The 26,494-nt window shown below is 34.2% G+C and overlaps 1 protein-coding gene across 1 annotated transcript in view; it reads right to left on the minus strand.

The window, feature by feature from the left end:
* LOC141922797 (cadherin-19-like) overlaps positions 1 to 26,494 on the minus strand; it is a 125,362-nt gene that overhangs the window by 56,449 nt on the left and 42,419 nt on the right. The window contains exon 2 of the mRNA XM_074822732.1: positions 6,474 to 6,567. The gene's annotated coding sequence lies outside the window, so the exon portion shown is untranslated. The remainder of the gene's footprint in view (positions 1 to 6,473; positions 6,568 to 26,494) is intronic.

The following is a 26,494-nucleotide window of genomic DNA, read 5'->3' on the forward strand; positions in this document are numbered from 1 at the left end:
ATCAATTTCACATCAAAGATTTTAAAAAAGGATTTATTTTCTTTTCTGTTCTTTTTCAAGGTGTGGAATAAAATACTCCTAGTATAGTCCAACAAACCCCATCAGATTTGCAAATTTTGCTTTTTTTTTCCTAATGGAATCATATTTTATGAGAGTCATAAAAAAAATTCCTAAAAATAAAATGCTTTTTCTAGCTATTAGCAATGCATCCTCCAAAAATTCTTGACATTAAAGCTATTTTTAAAGGATAGGAGTTACTTTAGACTCCTCTGATATTCCTATATTCTAACATAACATCAGAGAATAGTTTCAGGTAAAAAAAAATATTAAATATAAATTGTATAGTATCCGGGGCCTACGTCTTGACAGTCTTCATATTCAGGTTAACTTTTCTTTCTATGATATTACAGAGCATAAATTTTGACCATTACTTTTATGCTTATGCATAAAATAAAATTCCACTTGCTCTTTTCATCTTGCTACTTGGTAAGTGTAGCATATCTCTTCCTGCAAAATGAGGGGGGAAAATACTGTTTATACTTCCATTATCATTCAACATAGTCCTTACCTCAAATCAAATTAATCTTGGGATATTCTTATTAATTATAAATTCCCTTTTGACTAAAACTCCATTAATCAGAAAGTCAGGAACACCACTAGAATTTGTGTTGCCTTTCTAAAAGTCATTGTTCAGGTCATACTGTGTTGTTTGGTGGGTTTTGTATATAACTATGTAGGAAATAGCCTTTGAAAAGTTCCTAACTATTATTTGGTGACTTGAACATCCACATATACTTCTAGTAAAATGCTGCCTTTTTAAAACACTTTTTTCTCAGGTCCTTAAATTCTGGTCATTCTTCAAGTGTATTTCATTATTTTAGAGGGGAAAAGAGGGTTTTTTTTTTAAAAAAAAAAAAAAAAAGCAGTGACAGCAGTGGAGAATTGGATTAACAACTCAATATGGCTGAAGACTTTAAAGTAACTCCCAAAATTCAGCTGATATTATTTCAGCTAATTGTTATCGTTCGTTGATAAGATTAGTTATCTTCAGGATTAATACTCTTGATAGAAGCAAGCCAGACACCCAGTTTTCCTTGATGCTGGAAAAATATTTTGTTATTTTTGCATATTTTCTGTTCTGTGGTTTTTTTAACTTTTCTTTTCTTTTCTTTTTTTTTTTTCCATTTTCCAACCAGTTTTTACCTTACTACAACAGGATTCTTCCTTTTCCTAGCCTACATTGCATTCTTCTTTCTCACTGAGAAGCTGAGGCACTGAGGGTCCCTCCCCACTTTTTTCTCATTCTTCATTTAAAAACTGCTTTTCTATTTGCACCTAAGACTGATAAACTTACTCACCTGTCAGTTCTGTCCCCACCACTGTAACTCATCTGCAATAAAAGTTTATTGGATCTTTATCCAAGTTTTTTACCTCTCTTTAATCTTTGTGTGTCACTATCCCCTCATTATCTGTGTGAGCCTCTGTTGCTTCTCTGTTCAGTATTATCTCTCAATCAGATCTCTCAGTACAGATTTCTTTTGATATTTTATTTCATAGAAACCTATTGTAAAAAATAAATTGTGCTGTATTATATTGTTGAGTCAGAGTCCCTGTGAGTCATTCAGACGGTAATTTTGCCTATTTCAAGAGCGCTTATGTACTTTGTAGCCTTAGCTTTTGTATCTCCAACTGAGCAGGTAACCTCAGTACTTTATGTATTACTAGAGTGTTAAAATGCACAATCAAACTCAACATTCTTCAACTTTATCACCTACTTTTTCTTTCGCTCAAAGAAGCTTCTTAAACCAAGAAGCAAGTGGAGGAGAGAGGCAGAAATAGGAGTAGTTCACACCAAAAGTTAAATCCTGACTAGGATGACTTTAACAGGGTAGGAATCATGGTGAATGGCAAGTAAGAAGTGAGAGACAAGTAGAACCTTGTGTTTAAAATGCGACTTGCTTTTCACGCAGTGATTAGGAAAGAAAGAAGTTAGACATGGAATCAGACCTGTGTTGGAAAGTAGCACCAAGTGTGCTGGGCCAGGGGCCTTTCAGTCCACAGGAGACATGCACAGGATGAATTGCCTCCTGTTCTGTGCACACTGCCATAGAGCAAGGCTGTGGAAACCAGCAGTCAGGTCCTTTGCATGTTTCAATTTTCTCCTCAGCTTTAAAAGTCAGACTTTGCTGAAAACTATAGACATATCCAGTCTAGCTCACCTGAAGTCATTCAGAAATAATACCTCTAGAATTGTTTTTTGTCCTTTCAAACTGAAACCTGTAGGAGTTGCAGAAACTGAATGCAAGAGCCCCATGTCTGGTAGAAAGCAGCAGAGCACTCTGCTAAGTATTAAGTACTCTCCCAGTTGTTTCAAAAGAATATTAAAACCACCAAAGGTTGGGCTGTGACATTAACGTGGTGCATTGCATGGTCAAAGTAGTTTCTCCAAAACAAAGGAGGTAAGAGAATGGATTAAGAAAATTCTAGAAGTTACTGTTATCAGACCTTGATGATGAAGTGGAACAACACGTACTACCAAAAGAAGTTTTGCAGTCAAGAAAAGAGCAGAGTTTATGGAAGGCAGTAGTAGCCTAAGAAGATTTCAAACCTCCATGAAGAACTGTGTTGAAAATCAGGAGACAGAAGGCTTGGGAATTGAACTAAGGAAGAAACAGGAGGCCTTTGCAAATAGCAAACTTATTCCCAGATGATGCATGTTTGAAGAGCTAACAGCTCCAGTATTTCTGTGTTTCTTTTAAATAAGAATTTCCTGAATAATTTTTCAGAATAAAGAAACAAAATAACAAAATAAAGTTTAAAAAAACCAAACACAAACACAAAACCAACCAACACCAAACTAAATGAAACTTGAAAGTATATTATGGGTAAAATTGACTTTCTACAACTAATTTTGTACCATTATCTGTATTAATTCTCTTAAATAGAAGCAACTATATGATAATCAGTTTGGCCTTGGAAACTCACCTATAAAAATTAGGGACTTATGGTGTTTAGTTGGCAAAATATGACCAGAAGTATTTCTGTCATGACTGTTTTAGTAAATTTTATTACTATATATATTGGTAAGTTTTATATGTCTCTAAATTTAGCTAGTGACTCATACAGAAGAGAAACAAACATGGATTGTATTTCCCATCCCTCACTGTATTAATTATTATGTTTGAGAGAGGAGTGGGGAAGTTTCCTCCAGGAATTAATATATTAAGAAAATCTCAGAATAGGACATAGGAGACCTCTTCATGGAGATCGGCATATTTTATGTGAAATTGATGTGTAAGACTTTGGGTACTTCTTTTAAAGTTTATCCCTTCACAATGGCTCATGAAAATTTGTAGTGAAGAAAGCAACTCAAAGTCCATTGAAATGAGTAGATACTTTTCACATCACTTCTTGCCCTTGGACCTGGCCATCAGCATTCTTTCTTTGTAGACATTTCCTTTCCTTTATCAAGCTTGAGAGCATTCTCTGGTTCCTACGCAGCCGAGAGGATAATTTCAATGCATATAAACATATGAATATGCATGAGCTCTCAAAGAGGCCATGATTCACTAAATCAGGTTGTTTAAATTTGCCCCCAAAATAAGTTCTTACAAAAGAAATTACTGAAATATGTTTCTATGGATATCTCACTTCTTTAAAGCTAGTCTCATCTACATAATTCCCCTTCTTTCAGGAGTCTGCCACAGTTTCTGACTTCAATTCATTGCAAGCCAGCCAAAACTGGGAAGTCCATAAAGTTGCCATAGTAACTGAATGGACAAAGACTTAATTCACTAGTTTATATAAGCCAGAACTCATATCCTGCAGACAGTAATGGTCTTAAAATATTTAGGTCTATAAAGTCCACTGTTAATGGATTATATATATATTTAATAAATAGGTGTCAGTTCCTTAGTTAGTGAAAAATGGGCTTTGATTGCCCCATGCTGTCTCAGAAGTAGTTGTATGTTGGATAGTAATCCAGTCAAAAAGTCAAAGGGAATGAAAGGAACAAGAAACCAGGGTATGGTAGCAGTAGCATTTTCCATGTTAAGAGAGGTTACGAGTTATGTTATTAATTTATTAAGAGTTATTTCAAAAAAGTTCCCCAAACTGAGCTGTTCAACTCCACAAAAGCTGTGTGGATTTAACAGTAACAGACAACAGCACACTTTGAATTTTGCAATCTAGTGAAAACAATGAGACTGGAGTCAATTGTTATTATTCCCACTCCACAGGTATAATCTGCAGTGACACTGCTCACGTAACAAGAAAGATGTGGAAAAGCAAAACTGAAGGAGAAGTCTCTTGAATAACGTGTTATGAATTACATCATTTCATCATGGGCAGCATGATTTACTTAGGGGCGCTGCATTCTTTTGGATTAAAACAAGAGTGTGGCATAGTCAACTGTTATGATGGGTGGTGCCAAGATGGATGTGACAAAATTAAGTAATAAAAAAATATATATATATTTGCTTAGTTCAGACAATTCCCTGCTTCTCAGCTTCTTGATCACGAACTAAAAATCTTTTAGTTTGAATTGATTTGAGATCACTCCCTAACTCTGAGAAAAATAGCAGTTTTCTTTTTCTGTCTGCTTAATTTTGCTCTCCTTCCCACACCTTCTGCTTTATGCAACATTTAGCAATTGGGCAGATTAGAATCGTAAACCAGCCCTGCTGCACTGCAACTTTCCTAAATAGCATTGGTAAATATTAAAAATATCATAAACATTGTTTGGGAACTTTGCACTAGTAAATGGGTAGGGACATTTTAATCATTGAATCTACCTATAACTTGGGACATTTTAATCATCGAATCTACCTATAACTTCAGTGTCTTAGAGAACCAATTCTATATAACTTAATTCCCTAGATTAATGAATTTTGTAGTTCTTTTTCATGAGATTCCTGAGTACATCAGTTATTCATTTTAATCCTGCAAGTTTGAAAAGAACAGCCCAGATGGGAATTGCCACTACAGCTTTATTGTATTTTACGTTGCTTTCTTTCATTCTTTTCTTGCATTTTAATTCTAGTGCCAGCTTTCAGCAGGATGTTGAACCTGAAAGTTTCCCCTGCACATTTAATTCAAAGAGCAGACTGACACCTATATTTCTCCCTGGGTGGAATTCCACTGCTCATCATGCTATCAGACTTTATCACTAGATTTACATTTTGTGTCATGCCAGCTATCTTATATCATTCCAGGTGGTTTCAGCCCTTTTATAAATTCTTGCCCAGGACTTGTAAATAGTGGATAAATGGCATGAGAGGCAACAGGATGTGGAAAACTCTTCAGAGAAATAAAAAAAAAAAAAGTTAACAAAAGTGAAAGAAAACAGGGAACAGTTAGATACACCGCTATTGTAAATTTCTTTTGTTGTCCCATATAATAATAGAAGAGTCAGAGTTTTTTGTGATGTTAGGAAGTTTTGCTTTGTCCAGGAAGCTCTCATAAGCTGTGAGATAACATAGGCAGCTGCCTTAATGTTAAGTTTCCTCTCATCTTCCTTCTCCAACTTCCACTACTGTTCAGCACATTTTGACTTTTTAGAGGTCTCTTATGGAAAAATTTTTTTTATTAGAAGATATCCTGTAATTCAGGACTTCTGATATAAAACTAGTTTTTATGGGGTTTTTTTGGTTAGCTTTTTTTTCCCTCAAAGGTTGTTACAGAGCATATGAACTTTATTAAAACAGTAAGTGCTAATTTTAAAGAAAATATCTGTCCTCTGGACACTCAGAATCAAAAAGCCACTCTGAAAATCAGTGCCTGAATCACAGAAACATGTTTAACTGCTTTCACAAAGGACATCATATGCCAGTGTAATGAATGGAAGGGCATTTTCCCGTGCAGGGTATTTGCAAAATACAGAGATATTCTCAGTTACCTTGGATTGAAACTTCATTCAGTAGTCCATCAAAATTTCACTAGTGCTTTGTTTAGAAAAAACTCAGATTAAAGTATTTAGACAACTGGCTGAAAATTCAAGGAGACATAAACTGGGATTACACCCTGGTCTCACATTTTTGCTTTAGAAAAGATGTACAAAAGAGCACTAAAAATATTTTAGTCCTGAGTTCTTGCTGTTATTACCAAAAATTGGCATCCAGGAAAGTAAATTCTGTACACTTCCACTCTCATATTCCTTCAAATAATTTTTGTGACCTTCTTGACCTTAACTGAAATATGATCCAAAATGTACGTCGCTAATGCTGATTATGTTATTATGCTATTTCACCCTTGCAGCCATGCAGTAACAAAGAAGTTGAAAAAGGGACAGGGTATTAGCATGGTGCTATGGAATCTTAAGAATGTCACAGAAATAAAAAATTCCCTAGTGGATAGAAAGTATAATTTTCCTAACAAACAAATAAAAGTGTTTCAAGCTTTCTTAGTAGAACATGAAAAAAATCTCTACTCTGTAGAGTAACCAATAAATCTAATGTTTGAAAAAAATATTTTACCTTGAGGAAATGGTTGAACTCTGAGCTGTTTCAATGTTGAAAAATTCCAAGCTGATCAAATTCTCTGAAATGCTTCAAAGGAATATCTTTCTCTCTTAAAGAGAATCAGAACGAAAAAACACGTTAGCTCATATAAATCCAGTTGGTTCATATAAAGAGGAAAATGGTGCCATCTGTGGATGACACCACTTTTTTTTTATTTTTTATTTTTTTCAAATATTGATATCAATCTGGATGATAAACTATTTGCAGCTAGGATCAAATAGAGACCAAGCAGGCTTGTGAAAAGGAAATCTTAAAGCAAAATATGATCTATTATCAGGATTCTTACAATTCAGTCTATTTGGATTTACAGCACCATCTTTGTGGAAACAGCAACTTATTCAGTATACAGGCCACATAATTCATCTGCAATGAAACCACTTCACCTTGAAGAGCACTTCCTCCACTGGCTCTCAGTAGAATATTGTTCTGTATTAAAAATTCAGTTCTTTCTGTGCTAAATGGTAAATGAACTGTAAGAAGTCCCCTTTGTATCCTCTCAGAGGACTACCTTGCTCTCCTGAAATCCTCTTAAAGGATAGTTTATAGTTTATAGCGTATAATTTAACATAAGTTTTTTCAGTATCACCATGACTTTAAGCTGCCTTTTCCCTCTCTTGTAACACCAGCCACTTATGCTGCCCCTGATCCACTGCTCTTGTTTATTTTTTGAATGAGGAAATCGAATGCTATGAATAGAACAAACTAAAAAAAAAAAAAAAAAAAAAAAAAAGTATTTTTTTGCCAGGTTAGTTACTACTTGTACTATAGAGGAGAAGGTTTGAAGGGAGAAAATGCCTGATTAGGTAGGACAGTGGCTGGGATGTTTACAGCATGTTTATGGCATAGTAAAGATAGTACTGTTTCTTTTAAAGGCTAAGGTTAATCTCTTCACGTCCTAGGGCTTTTTCTTGTATAGTGTTCATTTTGCTGAGCATCTTAATACAATATCTAAGAACTACTTCCAACCTCACTACATCTAAATCCAAATGCTTATTCCTCTTTAGAATGTTTAGACAATATCCCCAAAATAACGTTGGGGTATTTTCTGTGCAGGAAACAGAGGGATGGAAAGAAATGAAAGAAAAGAAATATTTTGAGATGTCTTTTGATAAGATTTTATCATAATATCCTGATACATAAATATCACAGATTGGTTCAATACAAGAACCAATGCAAGATAGAAAGTACTTGGACCTTAATCACTTTACCCATCTGATAACCAAAATTCTTCCTGGCTTTCTCATTCTTTATAGAAAGAGGTCTTTGACTGGGTTGAGTTTAATGAAGTAAACTGAACTCTATTTTTTGTTTTTCAGTATTCATAATGCTCTCTAACTCTCCCATTTCTAAATCTGTGACAAAGAAAATAAAATAATTATGTCTTTCTCTTGCAAGTTACAACTATAGCAGGGGAGTCTTTTACCACATTTTGAGATTAATTTGCCATTTGCTAATAATCCTAAACAAAACCTATAAACTAAATATATATATAGTTCCTGCATTTTTAGAAGTATTTCAGAAGTTAAAAGTGTAAAATAATTTCCAACACTAAAAAGGATGTTTTTTTAAAACACTATTAGTATCACTGGTGGACTATTGCTACAGCAATGATCAAAAACCACCTTCAATTTATGTTTGCAAATTAAGGAGCTTATATGTGATTTAACAAACATGCTATCAAATTGTTTCCTTTTTTATATATCTCGATTATTTTTTAAATAAATGGTAAATAGTGGTAAGCGCACAGACCTTTATGCAAATTTAACAATATATATCTATAGCTAGCTACCTAATGAAGAAGTCTTGAAGATCTAAAGCAATTACTGTTGAGGTATGCCCTCTAAAAATCTCTAAGTCATTGTGACTTCAGTGCAAGATACTTGAATGAAACATTTTTTTTAAAAACAAAAAATTGTTTTCCTGGTATTTTATGACCATTGTTTATAAATAAGTGTTTAAAAATAAAAACAGTCGGTTTTGCATGTGAAAACCATACACTGTAGCATTTTATTTTTTCAAAAGTTGAAAAGGGGTTCTCTGTTTTCTTTAAATTAATTTCCTCTCTGGAGATGGGGCTATGAGAATATTTAACTTTAAATTTTATTTTTTAACTGATTTTTAACTAATTGTGAACTAATTTTGAATCAATTTTTAACTAATTCTTAACTTCATGAAGCAATACAGGGCTAGACTGAGCAGGCTGTGACTAATAAACCTACTGTGATTTGTCATCAGTGCAGCTGCAGCCTGCATGCCTGAGCTTGGTGGTGTGACTGGCAGCAGGGCTTGGCTGGCTCAGCATCCCCCAGTTATCTCCTTCCCTCAGCTGTGGGAAGCAGAAAGCCATCAGCAGCGGCTGAGGCTGTCACCTATGGTTCTCCCTTGCATCAAGCGATCGATGTGTCTGACGGGCAAATACCTTACATTGTCTTTTACACAGATGAACTTGCCACCACTTGACAGAGTTCCAACCTTTTACACCTATTAAGGAAGGAAACAATAATGCTGTCCTCTTCTCTCTAGGGTTTTCTATATGCTGCCTCTCACTGTGTCCTAAATGAATCAAGAAATCAATTTGCAGCCTCTCTGCCTCAGTTAAATCAAACTTATTCACAGTTTCTGCTGAGCAAAAAATATTCAGTGTTTCTCCACAGGTACCTACTGTCACTTTGACAAGATATATCAGAGTCTTGGCCAAAGTTACAATGTCCAAAATGTTTGTCTTTTTTATTTATTTAGCCTTACTTTTTACTTCTTAACTATTTTATTACATTCCCTTTATTAGTATTATTTGTGTGAATTAATTCTACACCTAGAATCATTGCGTGCTAAATATAACTGCTAAATGAAGCAGAAAAATTTATTTTATTACCAGAAGAACAGAACGTAATATGGAATAAAGTTCCTTTTATTGAAAAATTGTCACTACAAGATGAAATATTACAGTGTTTATTGTGGACTCATAGACATTATAGGCCTGTTAATAACCTAAGAGTTTATCTAATTTTTTTCCATGCCTGCGAATGATTATTCTTTATGGCATAGATAGCATTTTTAGTTTTAATAATACAAAGCCTGAGGCTCGCATGTTTTCTTAAGACTGCATTTATTAATTTAAGAGCCTGAAAGTGAAAGATCTAGTGTAACGTGGCTATGCAGGCTCCCTCAATAGTCAACGGAAAGAGAAAGGCATCTGTGTTTTACTGCACTGTAAGAAAAGTAACTAACATATGAAGTCTAAATCACCCTTTTTCTGTCTAGAGATCCTGACAATTAACCTAAGCTAATAAATTACCTAAAAGACATCTACAAACAGGTCAGATGAACTGCATCCTTAATCTTATTGCAATCACCACAGAAATATTCTATTTTTGAGCAAGTTCTTTCACATCTGAGTTCATATTATTATCAGTGAAGATCAAGACACATCTTGTTAAATATGTTAGTACTAATTTACATTAAGGAGTAGAGCTCACAGTTCCTCTGTTAGATATGTTTTGTATTTTAGGTAGAGATAGATGATTCCAGTAAAGGCAATGAGACTAGAAAAAATATGTTTCCTAGATTAACTAGTTTAAAATAATGTTTGAAATTCTTATCAAACACACTATTTATCTTCTTTATTCAAGTTATTTTGAATTATAAGCACTTTTTAGAAACCATTTGTCTCTAAATTAGACAAGAGGAATAATATTATCCAAAGGAGTTCACATTTCTTCATGTTTTCCAGTATATTAAAAAAAAAATTCTCAAGGAAACTTTTTCTCACACATTTTGAATCCCTACTTAACAGAGCTAATTATCATAATGCTTTTCCTGCATATGATTACTATGATTTATGATTAATATGGTCATATCCTCATACTACTATGATATCATACTCTCATATGTAAATCATAAATACTATGTCATAGTGTAGAAAGAAAAGAAACATGTTTCCTTTGGATGTGAAAAAGCATCAAAGTAAAACTCTTTTCTACATTTCCTCACTTTATATTTTTCTGTGATTTTGTCACATATATATTAAACTCACATTTTTCATGCATTACAGGTGAGTATGATTTCAGCCTTTTACTGACATCAATTCATTCTCCAATAGATTCTGCTACATGAGCCTGTAGGTTCATCCCACTTCCCTGGTTTAGGTATAGTGAGCATTGCTCCAACATACCAACATACTCAGACTTAAAAAAAGAAAGCCTAACAGAACTACAAATTCCTAGAAAACTAAAGTTGCTGTCTGTATAAGGCCACTGAAATTGATCCAACAGAATTTATCTTCAGATATCCTACTGAAGTAGTGTACTTTTTACTCTCTCTGACATTCATGATTAGTAATACTCAGGAATACAGTCTATCATTTTTATGATACAACATTAGTTGCTGTGCTGCCTTGTTTTCATTTGAAACAAAATGAACTGAATCAGGTTATAGTAGCTCAGACTTAAGCAGTATTTCTCCACTTGGAAATCAGTTATTATTCTGGAGAGGCTATCTAGAAGAACAAAACAAAACAAAAAAAAAAAATTAAAATTAAGAAAAGTCAAGGCACACAACAAAAAATACAATGGACAGAAAATCCATGATTTATGATAACTTACCAGTTATTCATATCTTTGAATTATTTACAAATCCAGCGTGTATGATATATTTGGAAAATGTGATTATAAATCTATATTTCAGGGTTTCTTTGAATGATTCATACCTGCAACAAATCCATGCTTGTAGACACTATATTTGGGGGTAAGTTTCTGCTTTAAATTTTCTTTTGTTCTGAGAGAATAGTTTCATTTGTGGGAAATAAACAATAATATCTAGCGAGAAAAACTTTTAAGAGAGATCCCAGAGGTACATGGGGGAGGGACTCCAGAGGTATGTGAGTGGAGAAACTATTTGGGTACATGTGGGAGGACTCTACAAGGGACTCAGAGAGACCCCAGGGACCCCCATGGCCGCATCCCAGACTGTGCACCGCACGATGGGGATTGTTGTGCTGACCTGCCTGATCTTCCTCCTGGAGGGCACCATCTCCCCCTTGCAGGTCAGAGGAGTCATGTCACTTGTAAAAATTTCATATAGCTGTGATTAAAATGTTCAGGTAACAGCCCATTTAGTCTCCACACTGTCAAGTTGGTCTTAACCTGTGACAGTCTCTGAGTCTAGGGACTGTTTTCCTGTAATCTCTAAGTGGGAAAAAAATCTTTTCATAAATTGATCACTTAAAAAAATTGTTGAGGTAAAGAATTGAGTCGAATAATATTACATGTAAGGCACCAGAAAATGGGTCTAATTTTATAACATTTACACACTCCTGAAAGTGCGCATATGAAAAGCTGAACAATCAGCACAGTTTATCTCTATGTGACATTTCCAAATGCTATTTATACATTTCATGGGTCAGTCTTTTATGAAAATAGCCATGTACACCAGCTATCTAATGATCTGGCATTTGAAACCAATTCAATTTATATGTTAAAATTGATGTTAGGGGAAAACCAATACACTTACCACATTTTCGTTCTGTAAGTCTGGTTGTCATCTTAATTTGTCTGGAAATATCTTTTTATTTTCCTGGGGTACCTCATGGGATATAAAGTAGCATAAATCATTCTAGCTCATCTACCACTGGGAATTACAGTTAAGGGTAAATTTTAGTCCAGCCAATATATATCACAGTGATACATAAAAAGAGCACCAGCAATGACCTTAATCTTTTCCGATGGCTATCTGCATCTCATGGAGAAAGACAGAGTGAGAGACCAGCTGTGTGAAGATGAATAGGACAGTAATTGAAACTAGCACTGTTTTCCAATTTGTTAGCAAAGAGGGGGTTTTACATTTTTCACTGTACTGGCACACATCCTCCTCTCCCTTCATTCTTTCCCTCAAGTTTTCTGCAGGCTCCATGGGAAGCTGAGGCACCTGGGAAGAGCGTCATGAGTGTGACCCATTGTCACGGTTCATGGACCCTTGGACAATGGTCTCTTTTTTGTGTTCTTCATCTGAAGGATGAAAGAGAGAAGGATTTTGCAACATTTAGAGAAAAAATCCTATTTCATATCACCTCAAATGTCACAGATAACTCAAAAAGCAACCAAAATTAAGGACTACTAGTCTGTGTTCATCTTCTCAAAAATACGTGCAAAAGCATCAGGGCGCTAAGCAGCTTCTGTAGTGGTTTGCACATTCATAGTCCTCATGCCAATATGTAACACAGAACATGGTTTTGTGTATGAGCATATGTGCTTCTATGACTGTTTTCAGTAAATTTCAAAAAATATGCAGAGAATATTTAGAGTATTTTGTATTATAAAAATTCTTACATGCTGCTGTGTTATGATTTTCTCAGCTTTATTGACGAAATTTGTTGACAGTTTTCTTGAAATTTTCAGAGTGCTTCCAGTCATCCAAAAATCACAGATTAATGATATAAGAACAATTCACATCTTTTTGATTTTGGCTTCCATGTTTAGTCACTATGGGTAAAACTCCTGTGAAGCAAGCTCTGTTCACTTGTGATCACATCCAGCTAACCACAATCCATTTACAAAGCAATATAAGACATATATCCTTGTTTCATCTCCTGATTACTTCTGGTTTGGATATCTAGATCTCATTTAACAATTTCAAATTGTTAAAGAGACAATAATAAAGTTTTCTTTGCAAAGTCTTTTGTTCCTGTTTTTTTCCGACCAGTTTTGACAGATCACATTATCCCACTTATGAACTGCAGGAGGGAAAACTTTACCATGTTTCCATGAAATTATTCCCCACATATTCTACATATCCTATTCACCATTCTGAAAAGGTTCTCTAAAGGGAAAGAAGTGTGTAACCATAGTGTCTTTACCATTTGCCAAGCATTGTTTCTTTAAATCCCTTTTAATTTTTGTAATATTTGTATTTAAAGAGGACCCATCAGTTTGGCTACACCATCAGAAGGCTAACAATGAAAAGTCACAACCCTTCTTTATGGTGCATGAGAATAAGGACAGGGCATTTTAAATATTAATATAGATTATATCAAGTATATATTATTGTTACGTTATTATTACATTATTTATATAATATTATAATATTCTGCTATATTATTAATAATTATATATTATATATTTGAATATATAATATTGCTTAATACATTTGTAAAAAACAGTCTTAAGCAGAAAACTGCCAGGCAAAATAAAACTTCAAGAACTGTAAATTTTTATTTTATTTACCTGTGTTATTTACCATTGGCTGTCTTAAAGATTTGTAAAATACTGAAAAAGAGTTTACTGTGCAGAGAGATTTTATTCTGGTTAGATTTGAATCAGAATAAATACATAAATACAGTTCTCAGTCACACTGAATCCAGTTATTCTTTTGTTTTTTATAATTTACTCTACTAGGATGTGTTTTGGCTTCCAATATGTCATAATTCCATGTAAAAAGTAAAACAAAGATGTTAAGTGACAGCTTACAGTACCTCTAATATTTAGTTAGCAATTTTAAGGTTGCAACAACTGTCATGCATATTGAAAAAAAAATAGTGCCAATACAAAAAAGAGATTGTCCTCCACAAATTTAGCATTGCATCAGAATTTATAAACTTTAGAGTTCTCCCTTAAGATACTCTTAGTAATCTTATTCCAGGTATTACAATTCTTTTAGTTCCAGTGTTATATTTGCAAAGTCTTTTACTGAGGTTTTACTTCTTTAATTTTTCTTTTTTTTTTCCCAATTGAATATCCTTTATTTTGTTGTCTATTTGAATGTTTCTAATTTTGTTGTCTCAAAATAGTTTGTTTTAACAGTTAGGTCAGTGGCCTAAGAATGGGGGATTCTAATTTATTATCACCTTCCATTTACAAGATCTTCACTATGTTTGTATCCCTGATAAAAAGTCCGAGAGTAATGTCCTGTTGCAAATATTGTTAACAGTTGCATCTTGTTAACAGCAGCAATTGCAATTCCTTTTATGCTACAGGTAATGCAGCTGTGGAAAGGAGACCTGGATCTGTGTATCCAAAGCACAACTACGTTCCCAGGTCTGTCGCATGTCGTCTTGTTGACACTGCTCCATCCTCATCAACTTCCTCTGTAATGAATATGTACCTTGTCTAATTTGCAGGGTCTGGAATGAAACCTTCCACAAAACTCAGGATAGCCAGGAGGCTACCATGCACACTCTCTGGCTTCTCAATTCATTCATCTTTAGAAACAATTATTTTGCTGGGTTAAGAAGATTTAAAGGATAGATAAACAAGACATTCTGTTACACCTTTCTTTAGCATCATGTAGATTCAAAAGGGCTTGGGAATATAGTTGAAATAACAGAGAAAATATTGAGTGACCATGGAGGAACTAATTTCTACTGACTGTGGTAGAAATCAAGACTTTCTGTGACTTGAAAAGTAAAGCAAGAATAATGATTTTCACCTACAAAAGAATACAAAAATACCCTAATTCAGTATTATCTATTGAATTGTTAGATCTCTTGGCAAAATTACCTGTTTTAAATTAAACCAATTTAATAAATAGCCAAATGTCTCAGATTAAGCTAAACAAGAAGCTTCCAAGTATATTTATAGTGAACATGATGCAAAGACTACAGAACGGAAATTTCACCCCAAAGAGTTATAAAGTATCAAAGCAAATAAAACAAAGGGTAATGATAAAAAACAACGGGTAAACCATGGACATCATTAAAATCTGCCTGTATAGCATATCATATATTGCTCTCTTATTTAAATACCAAAATGTGCTGATATTGTCTGATATTTACTTCAGGTTGGCAATTGTAAAGCATTCTGAAACAGAGAGGCAACATATTGAATTAATTTTTAAAATATTCTACATTTAGCAGTTCTGAATGTAAAATGTGCATTATAATTTCACAAATTACCTAGGTTAAAATAGTTACATTTTTGTTCTAAAAATGCATGGTTTCCATAGTGGATTTGTAATTTTGTTCTTCAATTTTAAGCTACTTTTCTTAGAGTGTTTTGTGGGGAAGTCCGTCTTTCCTCCTCTCTTCTTTACCTAAAAATAATTCCAAGAATGGATTTTCATTGTCTACTAGTTCTTACACCAATGTATTTTTCTATATTCATTTTATGTAAGTGCTTCGTTCAACACTTCTAACAGAAAAATGCTGAACATAGAAATGAATCTTTATAACTCCTAAAACTGAGTCCAGAGATGAATTTTTTGCACCTTAGTGCAAATTTATCCTGGTATAAATGAAAAGTAGCTTATCTGAAGCACATTTGCAACCACAAGTGATTTTAAATTACAATCTATTAAAAATTTTATAATCCAAAAGCAATGTAATTCCTACCAGTTTCATACCAAAATAATTTGTAGAAATGAACAAGCTGACGGACATTCAGCATTTTGATGACCAATCAACAGCTATTAAATATCTCTGGGCTATATTCTACTGGCTGTTTCTTGACTACAGTGTAACCGGAAAATTTGAACATGAAAAATAAATTGTAGCTATACCTCTTAATAGAAGGTTTACAAAAGAAACATGCAATACAAATATTGTGATAGTATACATACTGCATTGCTCTTTAAGTATCTTATTTATTAACAAATTGCCATTTTACACTTGAGATCCAACAAAAGTAAAGGCATCCCATTTTTGTGGTCTGAAAGACTTTGCTGTTGCTAGGTGTGGGATTATAACGAAAAATGGAACAGAAATGTGAATATAGAGTTAAGACAACATCAAAACCAAGAAATTATTATTGATACAGTAGAATGGAGAGTAGCAAGCCAGGGAGTATTTCTAAGTGTTCCTGTAAAACAAAAGACTTTTCACTCTTTTTGATGTCACTGTCAGAAACTGTAAGCACATTTTAGTGACAATCACTTGCATGAGTACAGATGAAGTAATCGCAAACAGTCTGTCAGAGGTGGGGGTCTTGCAAAAACAGATTGATAAACAGCATGAAAATTTGAATGTGCAAGTTGAATACAAAACAGGCATAGTAAGAATTTCCTCTGGTAAATGTAACTTAGAAAGTTGGATTTCCACAGCTATAGAAGTTAGTCGGTGGACTCTGAGGAAACAACAAAAGCAGAGTTCTTCTAAAGGTTTTGAATGGCTTATGGGTTTGTCTCTGCATGTTGTGGTTTTTGCACTGGAGATACACAGCTAAATGTTTTAAATTTGATTTTTGAAGATAATAAAAAAAAAAAAAGATAAAGATCTTACCTGTGTAACCTCAGGGCCTTCTAGGTTTAAAGAAATGGGTATTGTAAAAGTTGAATTAAGCATCTGATGCAGAGAAGTAGTTCTCCTTTACTTCACTGTTCCTCGCAAAGCTGTAGGAGTTACAGCTTCCTGCCAGTATAAGTCACTTCTGCTTTTAGTTTTGAAAACTCACAGTATGACACTGCTTACTGCATGCTATTTTGGTGCCCTGAGTAAAACTATGAACACAGGCACTTTTGTGCAAAACATCATAAGGCCTCTCTGATGTTCATTCAGAGTTCAGAATTAAAATGCAGAAGGCTCTAGCAAGCAAAATACAAGCTGAAATTTTTTTTCGTAGTGGAAAAATAAAGTACTCCCTTGGCAAGTAACCAAGGTGGTGGGAAGGTAACTCATTTTATGTGAGAGTATTTTGCAAGTGAAAGGGATATGTCCTCTGTTTAGAGATTAGTCAAGGAAACAAGTGATCAATTTAGAGCAGTCACAAAAGTTAGTCAAAGAGAGTTTCTAAAGTCTGGGGTTTGCCCACTAGCCTTTTTTTTTTAGTTCCAAGAACCATAAAATCTTCACGTTGAGAAAAAAACACATGCCCAAGATACTGGCTTATGTCCTTACATAGTTTGAGACACATGAAATTAATCCTTTTACTTTTCTTGCAACTGTCTACAGAAGTTAATTTTTGTCTACTAGCTAGTCCTAAATGGTAAAACAACAAACATGACATTTTGTCAGACTTAATGTATCCTGTTAATGATAAAACTGAAAAAAAAAACCACCCTAAAAACTTCTAAAACTATTTTAGATTTTCCACTATGAAATTAGTAGTTTAAGGAAAAAAATGCCTTTAGTTGACAGATTTTTTTTTTTTCTCTCATGAAATTGCCTCCTTTAAACAGAAAGATTTAGACATCCTCAGAAAAGTTATGTCTTCCTCCTTCTTCTTCCTCACCCAGTGTAAGAAAATTTAACAACTGTTTCTGTGTGGAAACTGAAAAACTCTTGTGTGTACTTTTGTCACATATTATAACATATTTTTTTCTGGAAAGGAAGGAAAGTAAATTCTGACCAGCCCTGCAGATCTTACTCAGATGTTCAGGAATCTTATGGCCAGAACACAAAATACGGAAAATCAGGAAATGTGATTCTTCAGCATACATAATACTATAAGAAAACATGACTAGTGTTGCCAGGTCAGAGAACAGGAACAGAGCAGAACATAGTCTGCAAAGGAAACAATTCTGATTGATGCATATGGGAGCTCTGGTACCTCAGCTAACATGAATCACTGTTTACTGTATTTATGTCTGGATGTCAGGGGCAAATCAGCTAGTTCCAAATTAATACAAAATCCCCTAATATGTCAGACCTTAAAACTTGAAATGAATGCACTTGAAGTAACACAGGAAAACTGTCCATACATTATATCCATCTTGACAAGTCAGAAAGCCTTATACTCCATAGAAAAGTATTGTGTACACTGTCTCAGCAGTTGGATTTTTGTGAGGTTATTCAGAGTTACTTCTCAGTCTTTGAGGATGATCTCCTGGTAACTTCTTGAGAATTATCTTCTAACTACTTCAGTATAAGTAATACAGTTCCTGTATCAGACTGGAAATGAAGCCAGAATTTTTCAAATTATATAGTTTCAGCTTTAAGAAGTACATTGGCTAATTTTTTTTCTCAAATCAGAGTAAATATGGTAATATTATACAGCTTCTGGTTCTTCGATAACACTGTGGTTTAGTAATGATTATTTATGAAATTAGATATCAAAACCAAGCCGACAAAGATTTCTTTCTGATGTTCTTACCTCAAGCATTTTTGCCTGTGCTAGCCAAAAAGTCATTTCTTTGTCTAAAACTTGATGTTAGATTTGAGTGAGGGAATCAACATAAACTAAGGTTACATTTTCATATCTTCTGCACTTTTTATCATGCTTGTTGGTTGGGTTTTTTTTTTAAGAAGTAGGAATGTTTGGGGAGAGCTGTTATTTAGTAAGAATGGTTACATCCTACTTTTGGTTCATGGTCTGACACCAGCTTTGCACAGGGTGAGGTATAGCAGATGCAAAATAGAAAAATGGGAAGAGGAGAAGGACGCTCTCCTAAAATCTGTGGCAACTGTAGAAGTCTAATTGGAATTCAATGATATGTTATCTTTTACCACCTGGAAAAACAGCTTTTTTACCAATGCTGCTTCTCACTGGCTTTCTAGCAATACAGAATAGGTGACGTTTCATTCACCAAGTCAGAATTAACTAGACATAGGTGTAAGAAAAGGGCAAGATCATTGTTGACAAGATACGCTCATTTACTGAGAATGCTGGATCTTGTCACAAGATGTAATCTAAGTAAGATGTGCTATGTGAAGGGAACAGAAATAAGCAGCAGGAAGCAAATAAAAATAGAAGTTTCTTGGAAATGTTTGTTGAAGAACTGATGAGTTGAACTGACCAGAATAGGAGGGACTTTTGACAAGGTACAGATAGTATGCAGCAATAAGGAAAAAATTACATCAGTTGTGCTGTCTGCACCTTAAAAAAGAAGTCAAATAAGAAGGCTAATTCACAAAATTATGAGAAAACATTTCTCAACTGAGAAGAAAACATATGCTTATTCACAGTACAGTGTTCTCGTGTGATAAACCGTTTCTGCGTCTCTGTCTAAGCACCTGTTAATAACAGGTAGGTTTTTTGATATTAACATTGAAAAGAAATAATTTGGACTGTCACATATAAAGGAAAACAGTTACCCGGTTAGCTCCTTCATGATCTCACAGACCATGCTATTTACTGCAGAGAGGTATCTCAGTGATATGGTAGCTTTCAGCAGCCACTGTCACCTTGAACGTTGTCACAGCTTCTCTCCAGGGGGTGTTAAAAGCTTAACATCATCTTGCTCCATAGGGGAGACCTGTTGCTTGCTGACAGAAGAATTAGTGGCACAATCAACATGAATGGGCAACCCAGTTCTGAGGGAACACGTGAGGAGTTAAAGTCACTGCCTGAGCAAAACCTTACTGGAAGTTTGGAAGAGTTGAGTAAACTTTATTTTACCTAAATGAATAATGAGTTGTCATACAGACACTGGGGACTGAAAGAGAAACTTCAGAATTCCAGTTAAACCAATTGGAGTATTTTCCTTCTTCATTATGTCTGTTGTGATTAAAAATAGGAATTTTATTAATCCAAAATATATAGCTCAATTAGGTGCTTGCTTGAGAGCAAGAATATGACAATTATGACAAAAAAATTGGAATTAAAATCTCTATACAATTTAAAACTTGATTACTGATAATTCAATTGTAATATGATATCTATTCATTTCTTTTTAAATTATATTTCTCTTTAAATATAATTATTAATCATATTTTGTGGATATATATGTATGTGCTATAATGACTTGAAGAAAGACAGTCCTATGAGTTCAGTAGAGTTAATTATCTTTTTTAAAGGAAAATCTATTCCATTTTCCAGAAACTAAAAGAAAAATAAAGATGGGAAACTATAGGAGTATTGTTTATTTTAAAACAGAATAAAGAACACTGGGGAAAAAAAAAAAAAAAAAAGAAGAAAAGATTAAAAAGGGGTCAGTTCTCACTCAGTGAGGGAGATGAATGAGATTCTATCCTCATCTTTGACACTTCCTTAATTGGACTAATCTCAGAAAATTTCACTCTCTTGGGTTCATTTAGTGGGACTGTAGGTAAACAGTTCTTCCTTAATCACTTTCCAGTATGAGGAGAATTCAAATGTAGACAGATCCTTTGGTAAGGACACAAGCTTTTCTTGAAAAATCTTGGAAAACCAAAAGGGGAGACAAACAAAACTTAAAAAAAAAATAAAAAAGATGACAGTGAGGAAAAAAAAAATTAAAAAAATAACATTTTTTTATTATTATTTCATTTATTTGTTGTTTAATTATTCTTCTACTGTGTTTATGGGCTGCATTACCCAAGGCAGGGGTTTAGATGAAATTCATTGATAGGATTTCAGGTCTCATAAAACACGGAAGAAAATAAAAAGACTTCATACCCAAACCAAAACTAGTTTTTTTTCTTTGAAGATATTAATCTCTAGAAAGTGAAAAACAAATTAGTAAATTGCATCTATATTTGGTTGCAGACAATAAGAAGACATGGTTTTATCTATAAATAAATGTGATTATTTTAAAAATAAAACAGTATTAAAAGCTTCATATTTTTGTAAAAAGTTATTAAGTTAGTCAAACATCTGCTGAGTTTTATGACAAGATGTTATATAAAAGCAACGTAAGTAAACACTTATCTAGTAAGTCCATTCCTTGGTTTTACAGAGGAGTACATTGCTCCTGTGAACTAAAAGTGGGGGGAAGAGGAGGCATTCACCTCCATATTTGGTCTCTGAATATCATGCAGGTTATGATGCTTTTACACTTTTATAGATCATTGGCATGAAATATGACAAGATCAAGTTGTATTCTTTGGTTAGTTTTATTTTATATATGGTATTTCCAACTTTCAAGTAACAGTTTACAACCTTTGCAAATATATCACGGAGAAAACAAGGTAGGTTATTCAAATATTGATCTGATATCAGAGTAAGTTGAATTTACTCAGTGAGGGACAGGGAGGGAGAGGGACAGCACTCAAGGTTTCAAGAGGGATGATTCTCCCAAATCACCTATACCCAAATCATGGCTCTTGTGTTTGGAATAGGCATCTGAAATTTGCATGAAGCTAAGCAGAATTATTCCAGGCTAGGTAAGTAGCCAGCACAACTCTGCTAAAAGGTGGAGAAGGCATTGTGAAAACAGCAGCACTGGGGTATGAACAATATCAATGAGAGAGTTCATAATTTCTTCATTCCTGGGGACTCAATATTGAATTTTGAGGCTTTGTGTTGGACTTCCTTTATTGTTGGGATCTTTGTAATTTCTAGACGGACTTTTTATGGGCCTTCAGATATGCAGCTTTTCCCAAAGCAAGTCTTACCTGTTACTACTTAAGGGAGGTACAGCTCAGAGAGGAGCCAAGTGGAACCAAGAAGAGGAAGGAGAAGTGGGACTTGGAGGACTGCATAGGTTGAAATGCAGTATTTTTTGTGCATTCCTGAGCAATATCTTGGCATTATACAGAGTAAATATACTATGCTGAATGAAAGCATTTTGTTAAATAAATGTGTTTTTTTCCCCTCCACTTCTTTAATAATTCCACTGCAACTAAAATTCAGTTGCCACTAAAATATGTTACAAATTACACCTCTGGAGTAGAAGTTAGAAGCTATTCATGAAACAGTGTAAATATAAAAATGCATGGATTAATCTACAGTACCAGTGAGACATTTTTTCATGGAATTATTGGGAAACAGTCTCAAAATCTCTTTATATCTTATTTGTTTCAATATTTAATGATCAGCTGGAGTGGTTTTGTATTTTTCCCATGATTCTGTGGTTTGTGTTATGATATCCTTTTTTTTCCCAGAGGGGAAAGAAGTTTAATGAATTGCAACAAAGTGTAATTACTTAAGATAAGTGTGTATTTAGTAGTATATGTGAAAAGTCTGTGGAAATTGTGCATAACCTTCTTAATTAAAAGAATCTGAATATCACACTGTAATCAAACCTTTCCAAAGATGGTTCCTTTCTCTTTCCTTTCCCCTTTCCTTTTCTTTTCTCAGTGAATATTGTTATGATAGAATATATTGTGTTTGAAAAATAATATGCAGACACCTCATTATCTTTTCGTGTTTATATTCCCATCACAAGATACAATCAATAAGAGCAAATTCAGAGCAGGAAAATCTTCAAGATGATTCCCTGAAGGAATGGAGTTCCCTTATTCTCTTACTGTTACACACTGTTTAGATATAGATTGAATGAAACTGAGGATGTCGTCTTATCTCTGTCTTTAGACCAAGGTCTCATGCTGATGATCACATCCTAAGAGCCTGAATTCAGCTGATTTCTGTAAGTAACTAGTTCATATTCACCCACCTGTCTCCTGCAGAGAGGACAGCAGTTGTTATTAGATACAGGTCATATATAGTGCAAGTCAGAATTCAGTCATGAATTATTATAAAATATGCTGAAGAATAATAAGACAAATATTTCTTTCCATTTAGTTAGCTATGTAACCCTCATATACTTTTTGACATACATGATCAGTCTACTACAAATGTTAGAAGGCTGTTCTACCTCTATGGTAAGTAGCAAAGTAAGTATTATTATGCTCATTTACATGTAGAAAAAAATGAAGCATGAAGGTAGAAGAAATATTAGAAATACTAAATGCAAGTTCATGAAGACCAAATCTATAGCTGTGACTGATCAGCTCAGTGATCTGATGTATTATAACCTCTCAGTCTAAAAACTAGTGCAGAGATCAGTACGAGAATGGATATAGAGATTACAAGGCCAGGTCAGCCTAATTTGGAAAAGATTGTTATGCACAAATTTCAGTGGCAGAAGAATAACCCTGTTGGATTAGTTCAACAGATCTAAATGACGTATTCCAAATTTAGAAATGTCAACATGTTGTTGATATTTTTTTTAATTAATCCCCATGACATTTCCATTCCAAAAAATGAATGAAATTAAATAGAACAAAATAAAATAAAATTAAGGATTCCTGTTTGAAGAATTTCATAATGTCAACATTTCATCCCATGTCCCACCAGCAAAGCCTAAACAATAGCTTGGAAGACAACCGAGAAAAGTGAAAAGCCTTTGAGATGAGCTGCTGGTTAAGGAAAAGATCCAAATCTCATTCCTCCTGCGAAGAGGGAGAGGAAAGCAGAAGGCCGAATTTTTCTCTTTTCCTTAATGGGCGTTAAGGATCACATAGGACAAGGTGCCTGCCCTCACTCTATGCTCCATGGACCAGCCCTCATCTCTGCATTTTATTGATTTCTAGGTACAGCATAGGGGAAAAGAGTGAGACAATTATTTTGAGCTTTCTGGTTTCTCGAATGAAAAAAATAGGCTTTTCAGTTACACCCTGAGAAAAAGTTTTTCAGCCAGTAAAAAAGTAATTAGAAGAACCTTGGTCTGTTTCACACTAATTCCTCCTCCCCTCTTTTTTTTTTTTTTTTAAGGAATTCCCCCCTCTTTTTATTTGTTGTTCTAATTCAGGGGGAAAAAAATTAAGGGAAAAGAGAATTCTTTTTTTTGCAAATTGTGTTTTGCATTGAGGCTTAGAGGTAGAATCTTGACACAAAAGAAGTTTATAGAGTTTACAGTTGCATTCTGGCCACAACATTTTAACTTCAATTTTCATTATAATGACACTAATCTTAACTTGTTTCCTTTTGTTTTTACCTAGAGGGTGTATGATTGCTTGCACCATATTAATACCTATCACACACTGAAAGGATTGCTGGTTTAGTTAAATAAAATAATTATTTAAAAATAAATGAAAAAATAAATTTGTGTTTAAAGCATTTTACCCTCCCAAAAAGAGGGCCAAATTAATAACTTCAGCTGAAATAATTCACTCTACCTCCTGTAAAATATCTGAAATCAAGCTTATACTGTGATTTATTTTTCTGTATTTCTCACTGTAATATCCACAGTGAGATTCTCCTATTTAATATCTGTGTACAACTGTAAGCATTAACAGCATGTTCTGTCTAAAAAAAATTTTGAAGTTGCACTAAAATCATTGGAAACCCTAAAGCAATCAGCAGATCAGTTTATGTGAGCTAAACATCCGAATCCTGAATTTTTCATAAACAATATAATTTTAATTTTTTTTAAATGCTACCATAGTTGTTATTAAAGAGTTAACATAGCACTGCCTAACAGAGATTTATAGATGGTATAAAGTAAGTCCGTCCTATCTTTAAAAGTCAAAGACAGGTCAGATAGATAGTACTGAGTAACTGCTGCTTGTAAAATGCTCCTATTTGATCTGTGAGCAGGATGGGCAGATGTAAACTTATCTAGCTTCATTGACTGCTGTGTAGTCTACACCAATTAGACCAGCTGAAGGCCCTGAGATGAATGCTACATGAGTAACAGCATGGAAACGCATTGACCTCTAAGAGTCAGAGGCACAATCAACCAACAAACAAGACTTTGTGTGATAAAATCTGAGGAGAAAAATCAGCCTAGTTACATTGAGATATTTTATAGTAAACTAAAAATATTCACAAAGGCACTTACTTTTAAAACCATCATCTGCATTTTACCATTTGGTACCAAGAATATAAGATGTTCACATGGAATTAATTTTTATGAATGTGTATTGTTAAAGAGCTTTACCCACCAAAGAGAGAGGAAGGGATATATGTGTATACTTAATAGTGGTGTATCAAAAGGTCACTGAAAATACAGTAAAATGATAAAGATTTTAAGCTGTTCAATTTTATTTTTTTTTTTTTGGGGGGGGGGGGAATGCTTTTACAAAACAGTAGAGAATAAACAGTTAAGCTGTGTAAAGATGGAGAAGCTATCTTGTGAGAAACTATGTGCCAGCTACTGGAGAAAAGACAAGAAGCAATGGACAAAAAAAAAAAAAAGAAAAAAAGATAAATTGAGAGAAAAACAGTCAGATCTCTTCTTCACAATTATGCAGTAATCTAGCCAAAATTAAATACGTTGTACATGCAGTAAGTAGGATGGGGGGAGAGTGCAGGGTAGACTGACTATCCTAAACTAAGAACATCTAGTTCATTTTTCCAAGAATAGACCAGCTGGAGAAACTGTAACTAGATCAGCTTGGACACTAGCCAGGTGGAGGACCAGTTTTTCTCGCAGTCAGGAGAAAGGGGAGAGCCATCTATGAGAAGCACAGCAAAGTCTCTGAGAGATGAAGATGTGGGTAGCCCAGGAGCAAGGTCAGCCCTGCCTTGGGTGCTGGCCAGCTCACCCGCCAGATGGCCAGATGGAGAACAGCTCGTGCAGCGGTCAGGCCACTGCCTTCAGGAGCCATCCCACCTCCTGTGCAAACAGCAAGGCTGTGGAGTTTCACATGGGGAAGGAGGCTGATAAGAGAAGGAACTATCATTGCCACTGGATGACTCTACTCTTTAGAAAGGGTTAGGGATTCAGGAAGCTAATTGTAGCAATGATGCAACAGAGGCACTTGAATTTTGTTGTTTGGTACAAAACACTGAAGCTCTACTTTCTATTTTTGACCTTGGTCAAATATCTTGTCTCTTGAAGTGCAAAAGAAATACAGTATTATTTACTCAAATTTCCCAGAGTTTTCAAGATCACCAGTGACATTTATTATAGACCCATTCTCAAATTTGTCTGCTCCTAGAGAACTTAAAAGTAGCATTTGTATTATTATTGCTATTAAATGAATTAAAATGTTTGACCTTTATTTCACAGGGGAAAAAATGAAATATTTTTCTGTGTTCATGTAAGATAAAAAGTCTGACATAGCTTTCATTAGTTTAGTACTGTAGTTTATTGATGTTACTGTTGTTCTAATTCCTATATGACAAATTGAAATAATGCTTAAATTGCAGCCCCAAAATTGTAGATTTGACCGTTAGGCAAAACTTTTCTCTGTGTCTTGGTTTTTCATATGTGAATATTTTATAATCTGTAGAGGTTAAACCTTCTTTTCTCTTCAAAAGAAATGCCATGCCTCTATCCAAATGCAGATTCAAAATATGAATGTTTACACCATAAAACTGTGAAAAGAGACATGAGATAGTGGAAACTTGAGTTAACATGTCCAGAAACTGAGATCCAGAAGTGATATATATGTAGCTTCTTTCACAGGTACCAATGTACCAAAGGTACCAAAAGACAGGGACATCTCCCTGGTTACACTTTTGAGC

Source organism: Strix aluco, chromosome 1, assembly GCF_031877795.1.
Source record: "Strix aluco isolate bStrAlu1 chromosome 1, bStrAlu1.hap1, whole genome shotgun sequence".
Classification (NCBI taxonomy): domain Eukaryota; kingdom Metazoa; phylum Chordata; class Aves; order Strigiformes; family Strigidae; genus Strix; species Strix aluco.